Raw genomic sequence first — 14,536 nt, 5'->3', positions numbered from 1 at the left:
GGTGATGTTTTTTCACTATAGAATCATATTGCAAATGCACGTGCAACTGGTCACCCTAAAAAAAAATGTTTTTGATTTTTTTTGTTTATGTTTCCTTACTTTTTCAAAGTCACTGTGCATTTGCAATATGTTTTTTCACTATAGAATCATATTGCAAATGCACGTGCAACTGTTTTTGATTTTTTTTGTTTATGTTTCCTTACCCCCATTTGCAATATGTTTTTTCAATAAAATATTGCAAATGCACGTTTCACCCCCCAAAAAAATTTTTTTTTTGTTTATGTTTCCTTACTTTTTCAAAGTCACTGTGCATTTGCAATATGTTTTTTCACTATAGAATCATATTGCAAATGCACGTGCAACTGGTCACCCCCCCAAAAAATTTTTGATTTTTTTTGTTTATGTTTCCTTACTTTTTCAAAGTCGCTGTGCATTTGCAATATGTTTTTTCACTATAGAATCATATTGCAAATGCACGTGCAACTGGTCACCCCCCAAAAAAATTTTTAGATTTTTTTTGTTTATGTTTCCTTACTTTTTCAAAGTCACTGTGCATTTGCAATATGTTTTTTCACTATAGAATCATATTGCAAATGCACGTGCAACTGGTCACCCCCCCCCAAAAAAATTAGATTTTTTTTGTTTATGTTTCTTTACTTTTTCAAAGTCACTGTGCATTTGCAATATGTTTTTTCACTATAGAATCATATTGCAAATGCACGTGCAACTGGTCACCTAAAAATAAAAAATAAATGTTTATGTTTCCTTACTTTTTCAAAGTCACTGTGCATTTGCAATATGTTTTAATGGGCAGGTACCATCACGAATTGGTCATGCTATAAAAATCCTGCAGGAATGTGAAATTGACTAGCCCGATGAACTCGGGATGGCTTTGCAGTGATTCTGGGTCATCTCAATGGCTCGTTTGGGTAGATTTCAGAATGTCGCTTTTGGTGATGTTTTTTCACTATAGAATCATATTGCAAATGCACGTGCAACTGGTCACCTAAAAATAAAAATAAAATGTTTATGTTTCCTTACTTTTTCAAAGTCACTGTGCATTTGCAATATGTTTTAATGGGCAGGTACCATCACGAATTGGTCATGCTATAAAAATCCTGCAGGAATGTGAAATTGACTAGCCCGATGAACTCGGGATGGCTTTGCAGTGATTCTGGGTCATCTCAATGGCTCGTTTGGGTAGATTTCAGAATGTCGCTTTTGGTGATGTTTTTTCACTATAGAATCATATTGCAAATGCACGTGCAACTGGTCACCTAAAATAAATAAAAAATTGTTTATGTTTCCTTACTTTTTCAAAGTCACTGTGCATTTGCAATATGTTTTAATGGGCAGGTACCATCACGAATTGGTCATGCTATAAAAATCCTGCAGGAATGTGAAATTGACTAGCCCGATGAACTCGGGATGGCTTTGCAGTGATTCTGGGTCATCTCAATGGCTCGTTTGGGTAGATTTCAGAATGTCGCTTTTGGTGATGTTTCTTCACTATAGAATCATATTGCAAATGCACGTTCAACTGGTCACCCCAAAAAAATTGTTGTTGATTTTTTTTGTTTATGTTTCCTTACTTTTTCAAAGTCACTGTGCATTTGCAATATGTTTCAATGGGCAGGTACCATCACGAATTGGTCATGCTATAAAAATCCTGCAGGAATGTGAAATTGACTGGCCCGATGAACTCGGGATGGCTTTGCAGTGATTCTGGTTCATCTCAATCGCTCGTTAGGGTTGATTTCAGAATGTCGCTTTTGGTGATGGTACCTCACTGTTTAAACATATTGCAAATGTACAAGAGTCAAGTGGACAAGAGTCCATCAGTCAATTAGATATCATTCTGACACCAAACTGATACAAACTGACACCAAACCCACTTTTTCCAACTCGTTTAGTAGCCAACTATTACATACTTCAGAGCTGGCCCAAAATTCACAACGCCTTGGGTTCAAACCCTAAAAAAAACATAAAACACGTAGTTACGTTCTAGCTGCGGGTCCATTTCGTATGTTATGTGTTGGCCTAGCTGAGGCGACCCCGAATCCCAAGTTTCGGCTCATTTGATAGGTCATTTGGTGTCCGAGAAAAACCCTAATTGGTGCTGAAAATCCACTATTTTCCATGACTTGCTACGGGGTCCTTGAACGAGCTATCGGACAGAAACGTCGGGGTCCGTCTCTATGGGCCGAGCCGGTTTCAATGCACCTAGCCTTGCGTCTCTGAGACTTTTCTAAACGTCGTCATATTCGTAATGGTCAAAATGAATTGAAGGTATTGCAAATGTACGAGGCTGTTTCTCGGTCCGAGAACCGTCTAGAGCCACGTAACTCACCACGCACCATCGACCGGAGGTCTAGAACAGGTTTCTAAAGTTTCGGAACTCTAGGTCTGACGGTTCTTTTTTAGCTCCAACAAAGCTAACTATTGCAGCCACTGTCTGTCTCTACGCACCCCAATACGTCCCTCCTTCCAAGTTGTGTTTTAGTGTGATTTTTTTTTCCTTTGATTTTTTTGGGGAAAAATGACTGATTTACAGTTCATGGGGGTTGCCTAATCACATATATGAAGTTTTGGACAGATCTGACTTTTTTAACCCTTCGAAACAGCCCCTGAGACACCAGTCATGGCACTTCCGGTTGGCACAGGAAGCTATAATTCACCACATATCCTCATTGGGGTATGCTGTTACAGAATCCTGAGTTTTAAGTCCTTACGTTAAGAACTGACTGATTTACACAGGGTTGAATGCACTATGTCTGTCAAACTGCAGGCAGGGTATGGGTAAACACTTTTAGGGTGATTTTAACCACTTCCGGTTGGTCCAGGAAGCTCAGAATCAACACAGGTAGACCTCATAGTGGCTTGATGGACTGGTACCGAAGACAGGTTCATACGGCATTCATAACCCATATAGACTTCAGGTTGAAATTAGGGGTGCAGGCAATGTATTCCTATGGGGAGAGATGACACTGTAATCTGTGAGATCAAAAAACACTGTTTTACTGTTAAGGGTTAATGCCACACGGTCAAGGTTAGGCTTGTACAGATCGGGAGGACCTTAGGAACATTCATGTGGTGTAATTTTTCTTCTCACCTAAACGGTTCTCTCACTGTCACTCAAAAGCAAATGACATTGTGGGGCAGGCTTCATTTTGGGCCTACTTTTCTAATGGTCGTTGCGCTTAGACCGAGCGAGCTACGGTCAAGCGGGATAGCTCGTTGAACTCAGCACAGTCTGGAGACTATGGTGATGCCATTTTTTGTGTTGATTTCAAGATGCCATTTTGGTGATGGTCCCTCTCCGTTTAAACATATTGCAAATGCACAAAAGTCAACTAGCAAGTCAGTGTCCATCAGTCAATTAGATGTCATTATGACACCAAACCCACTTTTTCCTACTCATTTAGAAGCCAACTATCACATATGTCAGAGCAGTCCCATAATTCACAGCGCCTTTAGATTAAAACATAATAAAAAGGTAAAACACATAGTTACGTTCTAGCTGCGGGTCCAGTTCGGACATTATGTGAAGTCCTATGTGAGGCGACCCCGAATCCCGAGTTTCGGCTCGATAGGTCATTTGGTGTCCGAGAAAAACCCTAATTGGTGCTGAAAATCCACTTTTTTCCATGCCTTCCTACGGGGTCCTTGAACGAGCTATCGGACAGAAACGTTGGGGTCCGTCTCTATGGGCCGAGCCGGTTTCAATGCACCTAGCCTTGCGTCTCTGAGACTTTTCTAAACGTCGTAATTTTCGTAATGGTCAAAATGAATTGAAGGTATTGCAAATGTACGAGGCTGTTTCTCGGTCCGAGAACCTTCTAGAGCCACGTAACTCACCACGCACCATCGACCGGAGGTCTAGAACAGGTTTCTAAAGTTTCGGAACTCTAGGTCTGACGGTTCTTTTTTAGCTCCAACAAAGCTAACTATTGCAGCCACTGTCTGTCTCTACGCACCCCAATACGTCCCTCCATTCAAGTTGTGTTTTAGTGTGATTTTTTTTTCCTTTGATTTTTTTGGGGAAAAATGACTGATTTACAGTTCATGGGGGTTGCCTAATCACATATATGAAGTTTTGGACAGATCTGACTTTTTTAACCCTTCGAAACAGCCCCTGAGACACCATTTAAGGCACTTCCGGTTGGCACAGGAAGCTATAATTCACCACATATCCTCATTGGGGTATGCTTTTACAGAATCCTGAGTTTTAAGTCTTTACGTTAAGAACTGAGTTATTTACGGAGGGTTTAGTATGTTTGTGTTATTTCAGAAAATCATAGAAAATCACAGAAATCTCGCAGAGCTCCGCAGCACACTTTAAAAAGATTCGTATGAACACCCTGCAACTGGATCTGTAACCGTTGAAAAAAAAAAACGCCTATTTGTGACCATCACCAAGTTGTCATTGTTCCGTTTCTCTTAAATGACGATAGATAAATGGCTGGTTCTTTTTTTATTGACACCGGAGGCTCCTTGACTTTGACCTGAAGTGGAAAAATAATTTCTCTATTTCCATTTAGGACCTTTAATCCCAGAAAAACGGCCATAACTCAAAAACCGTCGAGGCCTAGACGCCATCTTGTTCGGGGCCAACTGCCCATTATGCCAAACCTACGCTCACCAAGTTTCGGCTTCGAAATATTTTCCGTTTTCGAGATAAGGCCCCGTCGTGATTCGTGATGTTTTGCCAAATTGCCATATGATTCCGTATGCCCTCTTGTGGGAAATTCCGGGATAGCGGAAAAACGGTCCAAAACTTGTTTATTTTATAAAACGGAAACCGAATGTCCGACAAAGTTCATTTGATGACTTCCCGGTAGGTCTGGCCCTACCGCACGGCCCGACGCCGACCGCGAATTTTAAAAACGATTTCGGACGTCTAGTAAGGGACCGTATATTTGCAATATGGACTTTTTCACCGATCATACACGAAATGCCGAAATGTTCCCTTAAGGTATGTCAGAAGTGGGATTTGAACCCACGCCTCCATGGGAGACTGCGACCTGAACGCAGCGCCTTAGACCGCTCGGCCATCCTGACTACAGCACAGTCACTGGGTATCGGGTTAAAGATTATGCGGTAAATATAGAAATATGGACAACACTCTAAAATCACCACAGAGACCAGTACAATTATGCACGATACTGACTTGCACTTTCAATAGTCATTTGTTTTTATCAATTAAAAAGTCCAGTCATTGATTTAACCTCAATATTGCCTTCAATGGGAAAGAGTAGTAAATCGTCATTGAATGAGCGCTAAACTGGCCTCAGAATATGGCCATTCTGATATAAATGATAAAATTCCTCAGATAAGACCGAAAAAGTCTCTGGAAATATCAGCAACCAGCAGGGTAAGAGTGACAACAGGTCCACATGGGGGAAATCCTAACAAATGGCTTAATGGGTCATTTCAACGCAATCGTGTTATTATTTATTTTTAGGGTTTAACAAGGCAGCTCACCTGTGACTTGACATTAGATGCGGCGACTTCGATTCCCCTGCAGACGATATTTTTGTTCTTCCCGCCAATTCAATCCACTGACAACGACCGACGAGTTGTGCGTTCCGAGATGCGTTTTGTTATTTGCCTGTTTGTGGCCCGCCTGTGATTATTGCGCGATTCTTGCAATTCTCTTTCAGCCTCTCATCAACTAGCTGTTTTTGCAGAATATTAAAAATACGATAGTTATTCACTACTCATATTAACTAGGTGTCACTTACGTTACCTTAAGTCATTTATTTTTCAACTGGATTTTACAAAGGTGCATGACATGCAGGCGCTAAAAAGATGTCAGGAGGGGGTTTCAAACCATGCCTATAGGGGAGTCTGCGACCTGAATGACTTAATGGTTATTTTCAATGCAATCGAGTTTTTTCTTTTTCTTTTAGGGTTTAACAAGGTTTCTCACCTGTTACCTGTGGCTTGACTTTAGATGTGGCCAGTTCGATTACCCTGCAGACTATAAGAGTGTCTTCAGAATATGGCCAATTTGATATGAATTTAAAAATGCCTCAGATAGGACCAAAAAAGTGTCTGGAGCTTCCCGTCAGGGTAAGAGTGACAACAGGTTTCCACATGTCAAAATGGGGGAAATCTTAGCAAATGGCTTAATGGTTATTCATGAGAATCGTGTTGTTGTATTGTTGAGTGTATCATGGGATCTCACCTGAAATCTGTGGCTTGACTACAAACCTGTAACCTATGCTACTGTGGCCTATAGAGCTAGAAGGCTGGATAACCAGGTGTGTAAAGGTGTGAAGTGGGATAGATGGCCTGCAGTCCTATCCCAAATGGACAACTAATCCCTATGTACTTGCGGAGATCTGAGAGGATGCGATTGGTATAAGAAACACGACTAAACTTCAACCTCCGGAGGGGTCAAAAAAATGCATTTTCGTTGTCGGCAGGATTTGAACCTGCGCAGGAAGATCCTAATGGATTTCTAGTCCATCGCCTTAACCACTCGGCCACGACAACGTTGACAGAAGAAAACAGGCTTGTTAGGAGTGAATGGGCCAACAGGCATAGCCTACAGAAAGTGAAATTTAACAACTGAAAGATAATGCAGTAACTCATTATAATGCAATAACACAAAATGTTCCCCTCATTCATTTGTTATTAAGTCCAGCTGTTTTCTTATTTAACCTTGATCTTTGCTCAGCTCCAGAAGGTCTGCATTTGAGAGTGTTTATTATGAATTGTTATTTCACTGTGTGAAGTTGTTATTTCATCATTCTTATTATTACTGCTGAGCAGCATGACTCCTGAGAGGCACTAAAAAACTGTCAGAAGTGGGATTTGAACCCACGCCTCCATGGGAGACTGCGACCTGAACGCAGCGCCTTAGACCGCTCGGCCATCCTGACTACAGCACAGTAACTGGGTATCGGGTTAAAGTGTATGCGGTAAAAGTAGAAATATGAACAACGCTCTAAAATCACCACAGAGACCAGAACAACTATGCACGATACTGACTTGCACTTTCAATAGTCATTTGTTTTTATAAATTAAAAAGTCCAGTCATTGATTTAACCTCAATATGGCCTTCAATGGGAAAGAGTAGTAAATCGTCATTGAATGAGCGCTAAACTGGCATCAGAATATGGCCATTCTGATATAAATGATAAAATTCCTCAGATAAGACTGAAAAAGTGTCTGTAAATATCAGCAACCATCAGGGTAAGAGTGACAACAGGTCCACATGGGGGAAATCCTTACAAATGGCTTAATGGGTCATTTCAACGCAATCGTGTTATTATTTATTTTTAGGGTTTAACAAGGCAGCTCACCTGTGACTTGACATTAGATGCGGCGACTTCGATTCCCCTGCAGACGATATTTTTGTTCTTCCCGCCAATTCAATCCACTGACAACGACCGACGAGTTGTGCGTTCCGAGATAATTTTTGTTATTTGCCTGTTTGTGGCCCGCCTGTGATTATTGCGCGATTCTTGCAATTCTCTTTCAGCCTCTCACCAACTAGCTGTTTTTGCAGAATATTAAAAAGACGATAGTTATTCACTACTCATATTAACTAGGTGTCATTTACATTACCTTAAGTTGCAAATGTACGGTCCCTTACTAGACGTCCGAAATCGTTTGTAAAATTCGCGGTCGGCGTCGGGCCGTGCGGTAGGGCCAGACCTACCGGGAAGTCATCAAATGAACTTTGTCGGACATTCGGTTTCCGTTTTATAAAATAAACAAGTTTTTGACCGTTTTTCCGCTATCCCGGAATTTCCCACAAGAGGGCATACGGAATCATATGGCAATTTGGCAAAACATCACGAATCACGACGGGGCCTTATCTCGAAAACGGAAAATATTTCGAAGCCGAAACTCGGTGAGCGTAGGTTTGGCATAATGGGCAGTTGGCCCCGAACAAGATGGCGTCTAGGCCTCGACGGTTTTTGAGTTATGGCCGTTTTTCTGGGATTAAAGGTCCTAAATGGAAATAGAGAAATTATTTTTCCACTTCAGGTCAAAGTCAAGGAGCCTCCGGTGTCAATAAAAAAAGAACCAGCCATTTATCTATCGTCATTTAAGAGAAACGGAACAATGACAACTTGGCAATGGTCACAAATAGGCGTTTTTTTTTTTCAACGGTTACAGATCCAGTTGCAGGGTGTTCATACGAATCTTTTTAAAGTGTGCTGCGGAGCTCTGCGAGATTTCTGTGATTTTCTATGATTTTCTGAAATAACACACACATACTAAACCCTCCGTAAATAACTCAGTTGTTAACGTAAAGACTTAAAACTCAGGATTCTGTAACAGCATACCCCAATGAGGATATGTGGTGATTTATAGCTTCCTGTGCCAACCGGAAGTGCCATAATTGGTGTCTCAGGGGCTGTTTCAAAGGGTTAAAAAAGTCTGATCTGTCCAAAACTTCATATATGTGATTAGGCAACCCCCATGAACTGTAAATCAGTCATTTTTCCCCAAAAAATTCAAAGGAAAAAAAAATCACACTAAAACACAACTTGAATGGAGGGACGTATTGGGGTGCGTAGAGACAGACAGTGGCTGCAATAGTTAGCTTTGTTCGAGCTAAAAAAGAACCGTCAGACCTAGAGTTCCGAAACTTTAGAAACCTGTTCTAGACCTCCGGTCGATGGTGCGTGGTGAGTTACGTGGCTCTAGACGGTTCTCGGACCGAGAAACAGCCTCGTACATTTGCAATACCTTCAATTCATTTTGACCATTACGAAAATGACGACGTTTAGAAAAGTCTCAGAGACGCAAGGCTAGGTGCATTGAAACCGGCTCGGCCCATAGAGACAGACCCCAACGTTTCTGTCCGATAGCTCGTTCAAGGACCCCGTAGCAAGGCATGGAAAAAAGTGGATTTTCAGCACCAATTAGGGTTTTTCTCGGACACCAAATGACCTATCGAGCCGAAACTCGGGATTCGGGGTCGCCTCACATAGGACTTCACATAATGTCCGAACTGGACCCGCAGCTAGAACGTAACTATGTGTTTTACCTTTTTATTATGTTTTAAACTAAAGGCGCTGTGAATTATGGGACTGCTCTGACATATGTGATAGTTGGCTTCTAAATGAGTAGTAAAAAGTGGGTTTGGTGTCATAATGACATCTAATTGACTGATGGACACTGACTTGCTAGTTGACTTTTGTGCATTTGCAATATGTTTAAACGGAGAGGGACCATCACCAAAATGGCATTCTGAAATCAACACAAAAAATGGCATCACCATAGTCTCCAGACTGTGCTGAGTTCAACGAGCTATCCCGCTTGACCGTAGCTCGCTCGGTCTAAGCGCAACGACCATTAGAAAAGTAGGCCCAAAATGAAGCCTGCCCCACAATGTCATTTGCTTTTGAGTGACAGTGAGAGAACCGTTAGGGTGAGAAGAAAAATTCCACCACATGAATGTTCCTAAGGTCCTCCCGATCTGTACAAGCCTAACCTTGACCGTGTGGCATTAACCCTTAAGAGTAAAACAGTGTTTTTTGATCTCACAGATTACAGTGTCATCTCTCCCCATAGGAATACATTGCCTGCACCCCTAATTTCAACCTGAAGTCTATATGGGTTATGAATGCCGTATGAACCTGTCTTCGGTACCAGTCCATCAGGCCACTATGAGGTCTACCTGTGTTGATTCTGAGCTTCCTGGACCAACCGGAAGTGGTTAAAATGCCCCTAAAAGTGTTTACCCATACCCTGCCTGCAGTTTGACAGACATAGTGCATTCAACCCTGTGTAAATCAGTCAGTTCTTAACGTAAGGACTTAAAACTCAGGATTCTGTAACAGCATACCCCAATGGGGATATGTGTTGATTTATAGCTTCCTGTGCCAACCGGAAGTGCCATAACTGGTGTCTCAGGGGCTGTTTCGAGGGGTTAAAAAAGTCTGATCTTTCCAAAACTTCATATGTGTGATTAGGCAACCCCCATGAACTGTAAATCAGTCATTTTTCCCCAAAAAAATCAAAGGAAAAAAAAATCACACTAAAACACACCTTGGATGGAGGGACGTATTGGGGTGCGTAGAGACAGACAGTGGCTGCAATAGTTAGCTTTGTTGGAGCTAAAAAAGAACCGTCAGACCTAGAGTTCCGAAACTTTAGAAACCTGTTCTAGACCTCCGGTTGATGGTGCGTGGTGAGTTACGTGGCTCTAGACGGTTCTCGGACCGAGAAACAGCCTTGTACATTTGCAATACCTTCAATTCATTTTGACCATTACGAAAATGACGACGTTTAGAAAAGTCTCAGAGACGCAAGGCTAGGTGCATTGAAACCGGCTCGGCCCATAGAGACGGACTCCGACGTGTCTGTCCGATAGCTCGTTCAAGGACCCCGTAGCAAGGCATGGAAAAAAGTGGATTTTCAGCACCAATTAGGGTTTTTCTCGGACACCAAATGACCTATCGAGCCGAAACTCGGGATTCGGGGTCGCCTCACATAGGCCTTCACATAATGTCCGAACTGGACCCGCAGCTAGAACGTAACTATGTGTTTTACCTTTTTATTATGTTTTAAACCGAAGGCGCTGTGAATTATGGGACTGCTCTGACATATGTGATAGTTGGCTACTAAATGAGTAGGAAAAAGTGGGTTTGGTGTCAATTGATATCCATTTGGTGTCATAATGACATCTAATTGACTGATGGACACTGACTTGCTAGTTGACTTTTGTACATTTGCAATATGTTTAAACGGAGAGGGACCATCACCAAAATGGCATTCTGAAATCAACACAAAAAATGGCATCACCATAGTCTCCAGACTGTGCCGAGTTCAAGGAGACGCCCCGCTTGACCGTAGCTCGTTCTGAGTGCAGCAAACTTGAAAAAAAGAAGGCCCAAAATGAAGCCTGCACCACAATGTCATTTGATTTTGGGTGGCAGTGAGAGAACCGTTAGGGTGAGAAGCACAATTCCACCACATGAATGTTCCTAAGGTCCTCCCGATCTGAACAAGCCTAACCTTGACCGTGTGGCATTAACCCTTCACAGTAAAACAGGGTTTTTTGATCTCACAGATTACAGTGACATCTCTCCCCATAGGAATACATTGCCTGCACCACAAAATTCAACCTGAAGCCTATATGGGTTATGAATGCCGTATGAACCTGTCTTCGGTACCAGTCCATCAGGCCACTATGAGATCTACCTGTGTCGAATCTAAGCTTCCTGGAGCAACCGGAAGTGGTTAAAATGCCCCTAAAAGTGTTTACCCATACACTGCCTGCAGTTTGATAGACATAGTGCATTCAACCCTGTGTAGATCAGTCAATTCTTAACGTAAAGACTTAAAACTCGGGATTCTGTAAGTGGCTATGTAAATCAAGACATGTGTTTACTTATAGCGTCCTGTGCCAACCGGAAGTGCCTTTAATTGGGTCACACTCTCTGTTTCGAAGGGTTAAAAAAGTCACATCTCTCCAAAACTTCATATGTGTGACTAGGTAACCCTTCTGAACTGTAAATCAGTCATTAATCCCAACAGATGTCAAAGAAAAGCTCCCTCACACACACACAGGAAGGATGGAGTGATAAAGTGCGGTGCTTAAAGACACAGAGAGCAGGAAATGGCATTACCATAATCCCTAGGCCGTACCGAGTTCAGCGAGATATCCCGCTTGACCGTAGCTCGCTCGGTCTAGGCGCAGCGAGCATTAGAATAGTAGGCCCAAAATGAAGCCTGCACCACAATGTCATTTGCTTTTGGGTGACAGTGAGAGAACCGTTAGAGTGAGAAGAAAAATTGCACCACATGAATGTTCCTAAGGTCCTCCCGATCTGAACAAGCCTAACCTTGACCGTGTGGCATTAACCCTTAACAGTAAAACAGTGTTTTTTGATCTCACAGATTACAGTGTCATCTCTCCCCATAGGAATACATTGCCTGCACCCCTAATTTCAACCTGAGGCCTATGTGGGTTATGAATGCCGTATGAACCTGTCTTCGGTACCAGTCCATCAGGCCACTATGAGGTCTACCTGTGTTGATTCTAAGCTTCCTGGACCAACCGGAAGTGGTTAAAATGCCCCTAAAAGTGTTTACCCATACACTGCATGCAGTTTGATAGACATAGTGCATTCAACCCTGTGTAGATCAGTCAATTCTTAACGTAAGGACTTAAAACTCAGGATTCTGTAACAGCATACCCCAATGAGGATATGTGTTGATTTATAACTTCCTGTGCCAACCGGAAGTGCCATAATTGGTGTCTTAGGGGCTGTTTCGAAGGGTTAAAAAAGTCTGATCTTTCCAAAACTTCATATGTGTGATTAGGCAACCCCCATGAACTGTAAATCAGTCATTCTTCCCAAAAAAATTCAAAGGAAAAAAAAATCACACTAAAACACAACTTGGAAGGAGGGACGTATTGGGGTGCGTAGAGACAGACAGTGGCTCCAATAGTTAGATTTGTTGGAGCTAAAAAAGAACCGTCGGAACTAGAGTTCCGAAACTTTAGAAACCTGTTCTAGACCTCCCGTAGATGGTGCGTGGTGAGTTACGTGGCTCTAGAAGGTTCTCGGACCGAGAAACAGCCTCGTACATTTGAAATAACTTCAATTCATTTTTGCATCACGAAAATGACGACATTTAGAAATGTCCCAGAGTCGCAAGACTAGGTGCATTGCAAACGTCTCGGCCCATATAGACAGACCCCAACGTTTCTGTCCAATAGCTCATTCAAGGACCCCGTAGCAAGTCATGGAAAATAGTGGATTTTCAGCACCAATTAGGGTTTTTCTCGGACACCAAATGACCTATCGAGCCGAAACTTGGGATTCGGGGTCGCCTCAGCTAGGCCAACACATAACATAAGAAATGGACCCGCAGCTAGAACGTAACTACGTGTTTTATGGTTTTTTTATGGTTTGAACCGAAGGGGTTGTGAATTTTGGGCCAGCTCTGAAGTATGTAATAGTTGGCTACTAAACGAGTTGGAAAAAGTGGGTTTGGTGTCAGTTTGTATCAGTTTGGTGGTCAGAATGATATCTAATTGACTGATGGACTCTTGTCCACTTGACTCTTGTACATTTGCAATATGATCCTATAGTGAAAAAACATCACCAAAAGCGACATTCTGAAATCAACCCAAACGAGCGATTGAGATGACCCAGAATCACTGCAAAGCCATCCCGAGTTCATCGGGCCAGTCAATTTCACATTCCTGCAAGATTTTTATAGCATGACAAATTCGTGATGGTACCTGCCCTTTAAAACATATTGCAAATGCACAGTGACTTTGAAAAAGTAAGAAACAAAAAAAAATACATCTAAAAAATTTTGAGCATGACAAATTCGTGATGGTACCTGCCCATTGAAACATATTGCAAATGCACAGTGACTTTGAAAAAGTAAGGAAACATAAACAAAAAAAATCCAAAATTTTTATTTTTGGGTGACCAGTTGCACGTGCATTTGCAATATGATTCTATAGTGAAAAAACATATTGCAAATGCACAGTGACTTTGAAAAAGTAAGGAAACATAAACAAAAAAAATCTAAATTTTTTTGGGGGGATGACCAGTTGCATGTGCATTTGCAATATGATTCTATAGTGAAAAAACATATTGCAAATGCACAGTGACTTTGAAAAAGTAAGGAAAAATAAACATAAACAAAAAAAATCTAAATTTTTTTAAACAAAAAAAATCTAAAAAAAATTTTGGGGGGGATGACCAGTTGCAAATGCACAGTGCATTTGCAATATGATTCTATAGTGAAAAAACATATTGCAAATGCACAGTGACTTTGAAAAAGTAAGGAAACATAAACAAAAAAAATCTAAAATGACCAGTTGCATGTGCATTTGCAATATGATTCTATACTGAAAAAACATATTGCAAATGCACAGTGATGACCAAAAAAAATCCAAAATTTTTATTTTTGCATGTGCATTTGCAATATGATTCTATAGTGAAAAAACATATTGCAAATGCACAGTGACTTTGAAAAAGTAAGGAAACATAAATATGATTCAAAAAAAACATCAAATGCAAACTTTGAAAAAGTAAGGAAACATAAACAAAAAAAATTTTTTTTGGGGGGGATGACCAGTTGCATGTGCATTTGCAATATGATTCTATAGTGAAAAAACATATTGCAAATGCACAGTGACTTTGAAAAAGTAAGGAAAAATAAACAAAAAAAATCTAAAATTTTTTTGGGGGGGATGACATTTGCAATATGATTCTATAGTGAAAAAACATATTGCAAATGCACAGTGACTTTGCATTTGCAATATGATTCTATAGTGAAAAAACATATTGCAAATGCACAGTGACTTTGAAAAAGTAAGGAAACATAAACAAAAAAAATCTAAACATTTTTTGGGGGGATGACCAGTTGCATGTGCATTTGCAATATGATTCTATAGTGAAAAAACATATTGCAAATGCACAGTGACTTTGAAAAAGTAAGGAAACATAAACAAAAAAAATCTAAATTTTTTTTGGGGGGATGACCAGTTGCATGTGCATTTGCAATATGATTCTATAGTGAAAAAACATATTGCAAA

At 41.0% G+C, this 14,536-nt stretch overlaps 3 non-coding genes across 3 annotated transcripts; all 3 read right to left on the bottom strand.

Annotated features, from left to right (window-relative positions):
* Nucleotides 1-4,978: 4,978 nt before the first annotated feature.
* On the bottom strand, nucleotides 4,979-5,061 carry trnal-cag (transfer RNA leucine (anticodon CAG)). Its single transcript has one exon. It is a non-coding gene; the product is annotated as a tRNA-Leu (tRNA).
* A 1,358-nt stretch (nucleotides 5,062-6,419) lies between these two features.
* trnas-aga (transfer RNA serine (anticodon AGA)) lies at nucleotides 6,420-6,501 on the bottom strand. Its single transcript has one exon. It is a non-coding gene; the product is annotated as a tRNA-Ser (tRNA).
* Nucleotides 6,502-6,807: 306 nt separating this feature from the next.
* Nucleotides 6,808-6,890, bottom strand: trnal-cag (transfer RNA leucine (anticodon CAG)). Its single transcript has one exon. It is a non-coding gene; the product is annotated as a tRNA-Leu (tRNA).
* Nucleotides 6,891-14,536: the final 7,646 nt, after the last annotated feature.

The sequence above is a fragment of the Oncorhynchus clarkii genome, unplaced genomic scaffold (genome assembly GCF_045791955.1).
Source record: "Oncorhynchus clarkii lewisi isolate Uvic-CL-2024 unplaced genomic scaffold, UVic_Ocla_1.0 unplaced_contig_1080_pilon_pilon, whole genome shotgun sequence".
Lineage (NCBI taxonomy): Eukaryota > Metazoa > Chordata > Actinopteri > Salmoniformes > Salmonidae > Oncorhynchus > Oncorhynchus clarkii.
This window is presented reverse-complemented; position numbering and strand designations above follow the sequence as displayed.